General features: G+C 31.0%; 1 protein-coding gene across 4 annotated transcripts in view; it reads left to right on the forward strand.

Moving 5' to 3' along the window:
- The window catches only part of mnb (minibrain), a 118,022-nt gene that overhangs the window by 59,164 nt on the left and 46,437 nt on the right, over window positions 1-12,421 (forward strand). The window lies entirely within an intron of this gene.

Genomic DNA, 12,421 nt, shown 5'->3' on the forward strand with positions numbered 1-12,421 from the left:
AAATTTTCTCTGTGTAAATGTCAATTTTAGACAGGTCAACTGAAATTTCAACCTGATATAATGTAATCACCAGTCAGCTACTTTTTCTTATATTTCTCGATCATTTAAACAATTTCTCTCTGTGCTTTTCTGATTTTCGACCTTTTTTGGAAAACAATTTGTCATTGGGCATTTTTTGCTAAATCGAAGAATTTAATTACAGGAATTTTCACTGCAAATATATACTATAAATAAATATTTAGTTCTATCTTGGAAAGCTATTTCACTTTCTGTATGGAGAATATTATATCAAATCATTTCTTTTCTTTTCCTCATAAATAAAAATTCTCCAAAACGTTATTTAATATGAAAAATAATTTATAAAAAGTTATTTGTAAAAAAATATATAAAAATTCGTAAAAAAATTATTTCATATGATAAAAAGTCTGTGAATTGACTGACAAATGATTTTGAGTAATAATACTAGAGACGTACCGTTTAATATCTCTGTCGAAAGAGCCAACTAAATACGGATTCGATTCAGCGTTCACCGGATGAAAATTAATTACCGATATAGAAGGCGAGAAAGAGAGAGAGAGAGGTCGTTTATTATTAACGCGTTTGGAGAGAACGAGGATATTTTCCGTTAGCATAATTTTTGACGCGCGACGTCGCATCCGCATATTTTACGAGTCGCGCGAGGAGGTAGGGAGGAGGAATACAATAATCATTTTCCGCGATCGTAATTAATCGTCGCTTTTTTTTCTTTCCAACACCACGATGAATGTTACCTCACGGCGATTATTATCGGCGCGTGCGAACACGCGAGATTGACGTACGCGTCGCATTAATGCGATTCATCCGGTGCATTCCCGCGAGGGTGTATGAACCGGATCAGCTGATTCTAGGGATGGTTGAAATCATTCTTTTTCTTCCAAGTTCTTTCGCGGATTTACACTTTATATTATGTAATATATTTTATATTATAATTTATAAAATTATATTTTATATAAATTATAATTATAAAATTATATTTTATATAAATATATTTTGTTATAAATAATAGTATATTGTGTATCAAGTGCAGGCAAAGTGGCTTTGTGCGCGAGGTGGCCGATCGCACGCCGCCATCTTGCGGCGGCACGGTGCGGGAATAGCCGTGTTCAAAGTCATTGTCCACGGCTGAAGCCGTGGGCAATGACTTTGAACGCGGCTTATTCACTCACCGCGTCGCCGCTAGATGGCGGCGTGGGAAATCGGCCGCTTTCCGCACAGAAAACCTACACCGAAAGTGCCACATTGCCTGCACGTGTAATACAAAATATATTTTATCATTAATATTTATTATAAATATATTTTATAATATAATATATTAATATTTTATATTTATACTTTAAATATATTTTACATACATATATCATCAAATGGGATGTATAAGATAATCGCGAAAATTAATTTTCTGCCAGCTGCACTTTTATTCATTATTAATTGAAAAAAGAAAGAAATGAACTGCAATCAACGAACAAGAATAGTAACTTGTGCACTTCTAATATCGAGAGAAATCAGACAGATTTCAGGTCACTCGTCCCTCTTCATATCTCGACGTGAGAATCTTCGAACGGGGGATGAGAGGGAAAGAATCGCGAAGCTTGACAGTTCGTCGCCCGCAACCCTGTACCTGATGCGAGTGCACCCTCGCGTAGGGGAGAGCGTAACGGGGGATGTCGTAGGATTGTGGGGGAGGTGGGGGCAGGGTGAAGAGGGTGGATCAAGAAGCATGAATGGAAGCGGAATGCGTGCTGGCTATCGCAACGGCCTATGTCAGCCTTTCGTGACCTCTCGCGACCGCGGTTCTCAACTCGCGTTATTTCTCCCCTCGGCGTTCCACTCCGCGAACTTTCTTTTTTTACACCCTTCGCGAGTTCCTCGAAACCCGCGAACAGCAGCGTAACGCGATACGCGCGATAGGTATAATAATAAAGAGCGCGTAGGGTCTTATATAAGCGCAACTTGTGTTCAGGAGTTATTAATATTTTAATTTATACAGGGAAAAGATTTATCAATCTGTATAATTTCATATATCTTGGTTACAGAATTATGAATGCTTAGTTTATCTAACCTCACATTTTGTCGATAAAACAGGAAATCACAGACTTTTCAAGGACGTTTAGGATCACCTTAAGCACGATTTATTTACAAATTTTTCTTACGATATGTAATTATAAAATTATAATTTTATCTGATATTTTATATATCGTAAGGAAACTTTGTAAATAAAAAATCGTGCTTAAGGTGATCCTAAACGTCCTTGAGAAGTCTGTGACTTTCTGTTTTATCGACAAAATGTGATGTTAAATAAACTAAGCATTTATAATTCTGTAACCAAGATATACCTATATGAAACTATACAGATTGATAAATCGTTTTCCTGTACAAATCGAAGTATTAATATTAACAACGGGCGAAGCGTTCTAATTTCAAGTAAAAAACAATCCGTATAGCCAATAAATAGATTTAGAGTTTATCTAACCTCACATTTTGTCGATAAAACAGGAAGGAAACTTAGATTAGCTTAGGATCCCCTTAAAAATATTTATATATCTCGCAGATAAAATTATAATAATTAAAATAATTAAAGTCTCTTATACAATTTTAATTGGGTATCACACAAATACATATAATAAATTATAATTATGTAATTAATTTGGAAGCAAAATTTTAATTTCATTTATTTTTCATATAGACTTTTCTTTCGCATACAAAATCTTGTTTATCCATTTCATCCCTTTATCGCGGAAATTAACTTTAGCACGTTATATTGTGCTGCTTACCTTTAATCGAATCGAGTCTACTTATCCGAGTTTCGGGGATTTCCAAAATTGCGCGTCTCGAGGGTGAAAATGAGGGAACGCGGCAAACACAAACGTGACAGATGGCACACAGATTTATTCGGCCACGTGCTCCCATAATTCGTTCGTATATTCGGAGACGAATACGCGTGCCTTATCTCGAGGTTCGAATCTGCCCTTCGCGCGTACGATAAAGGAACAAAAATAAATAGGAAATAAAAGGGAGGAAAAAAGATCCGAATTTTATGCGCGAATTTTCATGTGTTCTCGCTCTGTGAAACGTTCCAGTTTCTCCGCCAGGAATGGCGCGCCTATATCGACCGACATGATAATCCCTCTACTCTCCCCTTTTTCCACCCCCGACCTCCTCCCTCGTTTCTGTATCGATATGTGTTCGCCTGAATTTTTCACGATTCATACCGGGATATATTTTTGGAACGGGAAATCTTCGTCGATGATACTATAGACCTTTCTCGCGCATTCTCGATCGAAGAGAGCTCGTTGATTTGGAATATCGTTAATTTGCAAGCAGGAATTCGTAGTTTAAATATATAGATATATAGTATTTTTTACAGTTATAATTATAAAAAATATATACATATATATACCTACTAATTTTCTCTTAGAATTTACTCTCAAAATTATGGTAATTGTGGGACAATATGGTATTGGAAGAATTTTATAAGTTTCTCTGATTAATATATGTATATTTATGGCAATAAAAAAATATTAATATCTACCATAATAAGATGTACAACGTGTTCGATTAATTTTACTACGTATACGTATTATGATTTTGCTTATAGGGTAAATTCTAAGAGAAAATTCTCTTCGGGTAAAATTATAAAAAAAAATATATATATATGTGATAATTATAATAAATACATGTATGTGATAATTATAAAAATAAAAAAATATATATTGCGTTTTATAATTATCATAATTGTAATAAAATATTTTGTAAATAGTAGAAACAAAAATATTCGCGATGATTACACGATCACATCTCGTGATCAATTTATTTATTCTAATATACAAAGTGTTCCAAAATTATCGGACACTCTGTTAATAGGGAGATTCTTAAGATTATTTGGAGACGATTTTTCCTCATCAAAAATGTCGAGGAAGGTCATCATTTTTTGTATGTTCTCAATTTTCGCCATCATGTATCTTTGTAACTAAACCTTAAATTGAAATTCTACTAAAGTAAACTCTACTTGAAATTAATGAAGAATGTGATTTTGTCAATATTTTTTATTTCCGCAAGGCTTAGTTTGTGAAAAAACCTTTGTTTTCAACTCGAAAATTATTGGTGTCTTGACATTGTTGCTGAGGAAAAATCGTCTCCAAATAACCTAAGGAATTTCCCTATTTCAGTAATTTTGGGACACCATGTATATAGCACAAAATCAAAATACAAAATTTTTTGGACATACAAATGGTACCAAGGAATCGAATCTTTTTTATATTATTTGTGCTTTATATCATACACCGACTCTTGAGAGAAAAAGAGCGATATCAATCAATCCTCGACTCGTCATCACGATTACAGGGTGTCTAATGATCAGGGAAATCTGGAAAACCGGGCGTTGTCAGGGAATTTTATAAATCTGGAATTGTCAGGAAATTTTACTATTTATCTGGATTTTTTCACATTATTCTACATTTGTCTCAATAACTTGAAATTTTTTATTAAATAAATATCAACTTTTTCTTGACTCATTTTCTTGATTTTATGATTTAACATTTAATTGATTTATCATATAATATATGCAAATTATATATTTGGAAAAAATAATACTAAAAAATAATACTAAATAATACTAAAAAAATAATACACTGAAAAAAATTCGTTAACTTGACTAAACCTTTCAACTAAATTACTATTTTGTTAAATCAACATATATTAGTATTTAAGTCAAATATACGTTTTGTTAGATTAAAGATGTTACATTTAATTTAAATATTTTTACAAGATAATATTATAAACGACCCAACTGTCAAAAACTATTTTTTGACAGTTGGGTCGTTTATAATATTACCTTGTAATTTTATTTCACTGTCCACACGGAAATTATTTTTTAAATATGAAATATTTTTATATGTTCAATTAACAAAACAATATTTAGTTGAAAGGTTTAGTCAAGTTGACAAATTTTATATAGATATATGCAAATTATATATTTGGAAAAAATAACACTAAAAAGTCTAAATAATACTAAGAATAATACACTGAAAAAAATGTGTTAACTTGACTAAATCTTTCAACTAAATTACTATTTTGTTAAATCAACATATATTAGTATTTAAGTCAAATATATACGTTTTGTTACATTTAATTTAAATATTTTTACAAGGTAATATTATAAACGACCCAACTGTCAAAAAATATTTTTTGACAGTTGGGTCGTTTATATTATAATATTACCTTGTAATTTTATTTCACTGTCCACACGGAAATTATTTTTTAAATATGAAATATTTTTATATGTTCAATTAACAAAACAATATTTAGTTGAAAGGTTTAGTCAAGTTGACAAATTTTATATAGATATATGCAAATTATATATTTGGAAAAAATAACACTAAAAAGTCTAAATAATACTAAGAATAATACACTGAAAAAAATGTGTTAACTTGACTAAATCTTTCAACTAAATTACTATTTTGTTAAATCAACATATATTAGTATTTAAGTCAAATATATACGTTTTGTTACATTTAATTTAAAATATTTTTACAAGGTAATATTATAAACGACCCAACTGTCAAAAACTATTTTTTGACAGTTGGGTCGTTTATAATATTACCTTGTAATTTTATTTCACTGTCCACACGGAAATTATTTTTTAAATATGAAATATTCTTATATGTTCAATTAACAAAACAATATTTAGTTGAAAGGTTTAGTCAAGTTGACAAATTTTTTTTGTGTATACTAAACGGGAAAAAATAAATTTCTGGTCTCGGAAAATCAGGGAATTTTTTTCATCGAGTCTGCTGGACACCCTGGATTATTACCGTCATATCGGTGCGTGTGCACGCGAATCGCGCTCGCTCGTATGCAAAAGAGCGCCAGGGGTAGGAGTAGATCTCGCGTACGGAGAACCGCTGACTCGCGCGCGCCGCGTGTTAATGAATATTTTTTTCATTCAACCGCGCCCTGGCCTACATTTCAAATGGAGGCACGACGGCGAGCGAGCAACCGGGACGGGAGAGTTTTAGCTCTCCGCTTTCCGATACGCAATGGCTCGTGAAAAAAAAAAAAGAGTAAAAGAAAAAAAGCCGGGGGTAGTTCGGGGTGAATGTGTGTGTGTGTGTGTGCGTATATATGTGTGTATGCGAAAGGAGGGTGCTTCGGAGAGCAGGAACGGAGAGGTCAAAGAGGATAGACAGCCCGCAAATTTCATCCGACCTAGTCGTGATTTTCTCGTTACCCTCGTTGTACGCCTGTTTCCGCCTGTCTCTTTCTCTCTCTCTCTCTTTTATCCCACATCCTCTTTCTCGCGTCTTTCGATAATTATGTATGCGCGCTTTATTAAAGTCGCGTGACGAACGATCATTATTTTATACCCTTGCGATGGAGAGTTTCAGTAGTATTTTTCTATATCCACGATCTCTTGTCGTCCATGCTTGATCTCTCAGGTTATTCTTCAAAGTATTGTATACACCGCAATTTAAAAAGACGGAAAATAATAGAGCGAAAAAGCTCTGACATTATAAATACAAATTCAGTAGAAAAAGGTTATTTTCATCGTCGTTATTTTATTTCAATGTGTTTAATAGAGAGAAAACTCAAAAATTTCATATAATATAAATAAAATTGGTGATTATTTAAATAGTTTATAAGTGACATGTTTGTTTCGATTATCGTACATAAGATTGATTTCAATTTTTGTTTTTTTTTTTAATTTCGAACCTTTTCATTGTTGACAAAAATATCTCAAGAATTTCATGATTTAACATTTAATTGATTTATCATGTTGATATATGCAAATTATACATATGGAAAAAATAATATTAAAAAGTCTAAACAAGTCTAAATAATATTAAAAAATAATACTACATAATACTAAAAATAATACTAAAAGGGAAAAAATTAATTTCTGGTCTTGGAAAATCTGAAAAAGTCAGGGTATTTTTTTCATTGAGTCTGCTAGACATCTTATGGATGCAACAAAATCGTTTTTAAATTCCTCTTTTCTTCTTTTGGATAAATTACAACATAGAGAAGCTTTGCATTTATATATTAATATCTCGATTATATTTTTGATTAAATTCTTTCATCTATTATCGATATTCTTGAAAATATAGACTGCAATTTATAAAAAGACGTAAAATAATAGAGCAAAAGGGCTCTGAGATATAAATATAAATTCCGGAATAAAAAGGGCTAATAGTGAGAATCAGATATTAGATGCAAGGAAATTATTTTTAAATTAAATTTAGTTTGTGTTTAAATGCAAATGTTTTATGTCATTTGTATGATTTAAATACAATAATAGCAATCTTAATAAAAAAATAATTTAAAAATTTTTACTGTACATAATTTTAAATTTTAATTCGCATTTGGACACAAATTTTTGGAGACATGTATTTCTTTATTTAGAATTATTTGATTTTTGGAGAGAGATATATTTATTCGATCAATTTGTGATTATTTCATTCGTCATTGTAAATAATAAACTAAATATTTTTTTTTTGATATAAATGAAATACGAAATAATTATAAACATAAAAATAACATTAAAATAAAATATTTAATAAGACGTCGATATTTGTATTACGAAGAGTCTCATTTTAGATTTAGATAGAACGTAACATTAATAAATAAACTCGCATTATACGAACCATACATCGCATTTCTAAATGAAGATAAACTAGTATACAAATATTCGATAATGCTTCGCAAAGTATCGCATAAAGCGCAATAAGCATTCGCTTATATCCACTATTGCTTATTCATTCATTCATTCGTTTATACACTCGCCCATTCATTTGTTGTCTCAATCTATCACATGCATTCATTTGCTCGAGTCAGTTGTGCGCATTCTTTTCTCTCCTCATTTTATTATCGAAACACAACGAATAAAGCGCGGTGAAACTTTATTTAATAAATTATACCGCGTTTTGGAACAATATTGTAAAATGAACTATTTGCAAGAGTGCATTAGTGAATTAATTAATAAATATATATTACATATATATATGTATTAAGTATGAATATGTATATGTGATGTTATATATATTACATATATATATGTATTAAGTATGAATATGTATATACATATATGTGCGTTATTGAATAATTTAATTTTTTTAATATTTAAAATTGTTCTTGCATTATTTACGCTGTCAGAGCTGGCTGACATTACCTGAAGATGAATTTATGTTCTGATTGGATTGGTTGATTGGCATGGAGAATTAATGAAGTAATTTTTTTGTCGGGCCTTATTCAATTTATATGCAAAAATAATTAAATTGCTTTCGAAGGGGATTATATTTCGCGCTCCTTGTCTTTCTGTCGAGAAACTTTCAAAGTATATTCGGGATACACGAAACATTCGTTCTGTTGTTTATTATTATCGCACTTTCAAAAGTAAAATAAAATTCGATATCGTCAATTAATAAATTGTATCCTTCAAAAAATAAATAAAAATAAAGTATATTTAATTATCCGAAAATTTTTTTTTAATAATTAAAGGATATTAATAAATTTTTCTAAGAAATATATTTCTTAGGGAAATTCAAGAAAATAAGTATTTTATTTTTTTAATTACAAAATTTTTTTTCAGATAATTAAAGGGTACAATCTATTTTTATTTTATTTATTTATTACTATCTTATTCGAAAAAAAAATTATTTCGAATAATTAAAGGATATTAATAAATATTAAAAATTTATTAATATTCTTTGAAAGAAAAAAGATAATTAAAGGGTATAATTTATTTATATTTTATTTCATTTTTAAGGGACACAATTTTACATTGATTTTTTGTATATGTATTCGAGGAGAGACGAATAAACCGTGCGAAAGTAAATTCGACGCGTTATACAATCACGCCGACAAGAGGGGAGAGGGTAGGAGGGGGTTGCGAAACGAGGGTGGTCCAAGAAGGGACTTGTTTAACGCGGCATCAAGCGGTCGGCGTTAAGCCGGTTTGCGCCACCTAACAGGGTCGTTAAAATGACAGTAATGTTTCGAGCGCGAGAACCGAAGCGGGATGGACGGACGGAGAGTCGTACATCAAAATTAACGACCGCCTGCCGCCGTCCCGATTCTCTATCCCTCTGACGGAGCTGTTAATTATCGACACTTCCGCATACGCGCTCTCACTCTTTGTTCGACTTCCGCGAGATTTAGGTCCCGCGCGAGTCTCTTTGATTTCCCTTCGTGGAACACGTGGTTTTGACAGTTCGCCGCTCGCTCGCGAATTTGATTTATTATTTATTTAAATATCGGATTTGAATAATTTTTGAATTATTTAATTTTTAATAATGGAAAAAATATTCAAAAACGAATTATCAATCGGAGAAAATGTGTGAGGAAAGATAATTTTTCCTTCGCGAAAAGATAAGCGCGCGCATTTAATCTTTCGTGGAACACGTGGTTTTGACAGTTCGCCGTTCGCTCGCGAATTTGATTTATTTTTTTTAATATCGGATTTGAATAATTTTTTTTGAATTATTTAATTTTTAATAATGGAAAAAATATTAAAAAGGCGGGTTATCAATCGGAGAAAGTGTGTGAGGAAACACAATTTTTCCTTCGCAAAAAGATAAGCGCGCGCAATCCTGGTAACTCTTCGTGGAACACGTGGTTTTGACAGTTCGTCGCTCGCTCGCGAATTTGATTTATTATTTTTTTTAATAGCGGATTTTAATAATTTTTTTGAATTATTTAATTTTTAATAATGGAAAAAATATTTAAAAGGCGGGTTATCAATCGGAGAAAGTGTGTGAGAAAAGACAATTTTTCCTTCGCAAAAAGATAAGCGCGCGCAATCCTGGTAACTCTTCGTGGAACACGTGGTTTTGACAGTTCGTCGCTCGCTCGCGAATTTGATTTATTATATTTTTTTAATATCGGATTTAAATAATTTTTTGAATTATTTAATTTTTAATAATGGAAAAAATATTTAAAAGGCGGGTTATCAATCGGAGAAAGTGTGTGAGAAAAGATAATTTTTTCTTCACAAAAAGATAAGCGCGCGTATTTAATTCTGGTAACTCTTCGTGGAACACGTGGTTTTGACAGTTCGTCGTTCGCTCGCGAATTTGATTTATTATTTTTTTTTAATATCGGATTTAAATAATTTTTTTGAATTATTTAATTTTTAATAATGGAAAAAAATATTAAAAAGGCGGGTTATCAATCGGAGAAAGTGTGTGAGGAAAGATAATTTTTCCTTCGCAAAAAGATAAGCGCGCGCATTTAATCCTGGTAACTCTCCGGTATTATTACCGGATTATCCGGGAGTAATTTCAACAAAACCGATTCTGTTTGCGGAAGAGAGCGGCGCGTGTCGCGTTTAATCGTATATTTATTCACGACCGCTCTCTATCTCTCCGGCGAGATATACTTCTCTCCGCGAAATTTTTCTAATGCTAATTACGTCGGACGTATAGCGGCTTTAATGACGATAAAAAAGTTTGGATAAATCTTTTCTCTCCTCAGAAGAAAAGTCGCACCCGACGAAAGATGATTGTTTCATCCGAATCTCTTAGAATGTTGTTTCAAATTAGCGTGCAAAATTACTGTAATTAAAAGTACAAAATGCATGCAAGATAAAATGTGATATTTTTTTTTAAATATATTGTATTGTCGATTATTATTTTTCTTATTAGCCATGATTTATATATTCGTGATTGATTTATACACACGAATGAAAAGTAATTTGCGGCCACGCATTTTTAATTAATTTTATTTTTACGTCAGTTTGAATATATAATTATAATACGAACGTCTGTAATAGAATTTTATATTTGTTGCGGACAAAATGCAATAATCTGAAAAATCGAAAGGCATCGATCGAAACAACTTGCAACTTGGTTACCTGACGTTCCCTAATTAATACGCGGATCTAATTACCTAATGATCAACTTAACAGATAAACGTCAACATGAAGCAGCAAACATACAAATATTGATCATTGATTATAAACTTGCGGCCGCACATTGATCTATTTCTCGCGGTATATATACAGTGAAGCAATCAAATTCTCCCTTGCAATTACATGATGTAGATTTCGAAAACGGAGACATCGAACAACATATAATATGACATGATGAATAATATATAACGTTACTTATATATTTTTTTCTACGTCTTTTTGTATATATTTTGTTATAGCATCAAAGACAGATGACTTTTTGCGATATAAAACTATATAATAATTTTAGAGAGCTTTTAGCAGGTATATAAAAAGAAATTAAATATAAATAAAAATTCTCTTATGATGACACAATTGATAATTACAAATGATTACGCAATAAATAGGAATTCGGAGGATATATTTCTTGACGACTGGACTCTTTAAGTCTTACTAACTAATCTTTCTATAGATTAAATGTTAGGAAAAGATATACCAAAATAGATTTTCTAAACCGATATCTCTTCTAAACGTATCTTTATATATTTCTGGAAGATTAAATGCGTTAGACTCTTTATCACAACTGATATGAAACATAGCTTACTTACTTAGTTTATTTATTTATCAAAAGTCCATAGCTCGTGGGTTCACTCACATGCTTAAATGAACTTGAATCCTTTTTCCTTGCCGCGAATTACTTTAATTTTTAAATAAAAATAATATTTTTTGTGGTATTATACCTTGATCTATTTAATTTCTATTCTTTATTGCCTCTAAATTCTAGAGGAAAATTACATTAAACATTTCACAAACACGTTTTATGTGTGTTTAGTATATCGATATTTATTTTGAAGTGACGGTCTAAAGAATATATAAATAAATATTGTGTTAGGACTGATTTCATCCACATGTATTTTCATATCTTGGATGAAGGAGTCTCGGATAAAAAACTTTGGTTTCAAAGATAAGACAAATATTCTCATTAAATAATATTTTTACACAAAGTAGCAAAAAATATAATTTTATTTCAAACTCGATATACATTTACATATCATTAAATAATTTTTATTACGGGATTAATATATAATCTTGTATATGGTAATTTCTCAATTTTCTCTCTCTCGCACCTTCTTTGAAAAAAGATTATTTGCTTAAAGAAACGTGCTATGTAGAAAGATTTGAAATAATGTTAAAATTGTGATACCATTTTTTTAGGAAGCAGTCTCTATTATAAATATCTGGATATTTTTGTTTTAAAGTTTTAACTGAGGGACAACGTTAAAAGATAAAATAGTATGTATCGGTTTGGATCTCCTTTTATCGCCCCAAGTAACATGTCATGTTTGAAGGATGGAAATCGTGCGTGTAAGACAATTTTCGAAAAGTATAAGTACACAGAGGGAATTTTCTCTTAGAATTTATTCCGAAATTCATGGTAATCGTGGGACAATATGATATTGGAATAAGAGTTTCTCTGTGATTAATATTCACCATAATAAA

Source organism: Nylanderia fulva, unplaced genomic scaffold (assembly GCF_048542155.1).
Source record: "Nylanderia fulva isolate GAGA-0341 unplaced genomic scaffold, ASM4854215v1 Scaffold10, whole genome shotgun sequence".
In the NCBI taxonomy this organism is placed as follows: domain Eukaryota; kingdom Metazoa; phylum Arthropoda; class Insecta; order Hymenoptera; family Formicidae; genus Nylanderia; species Nylanderia fulva.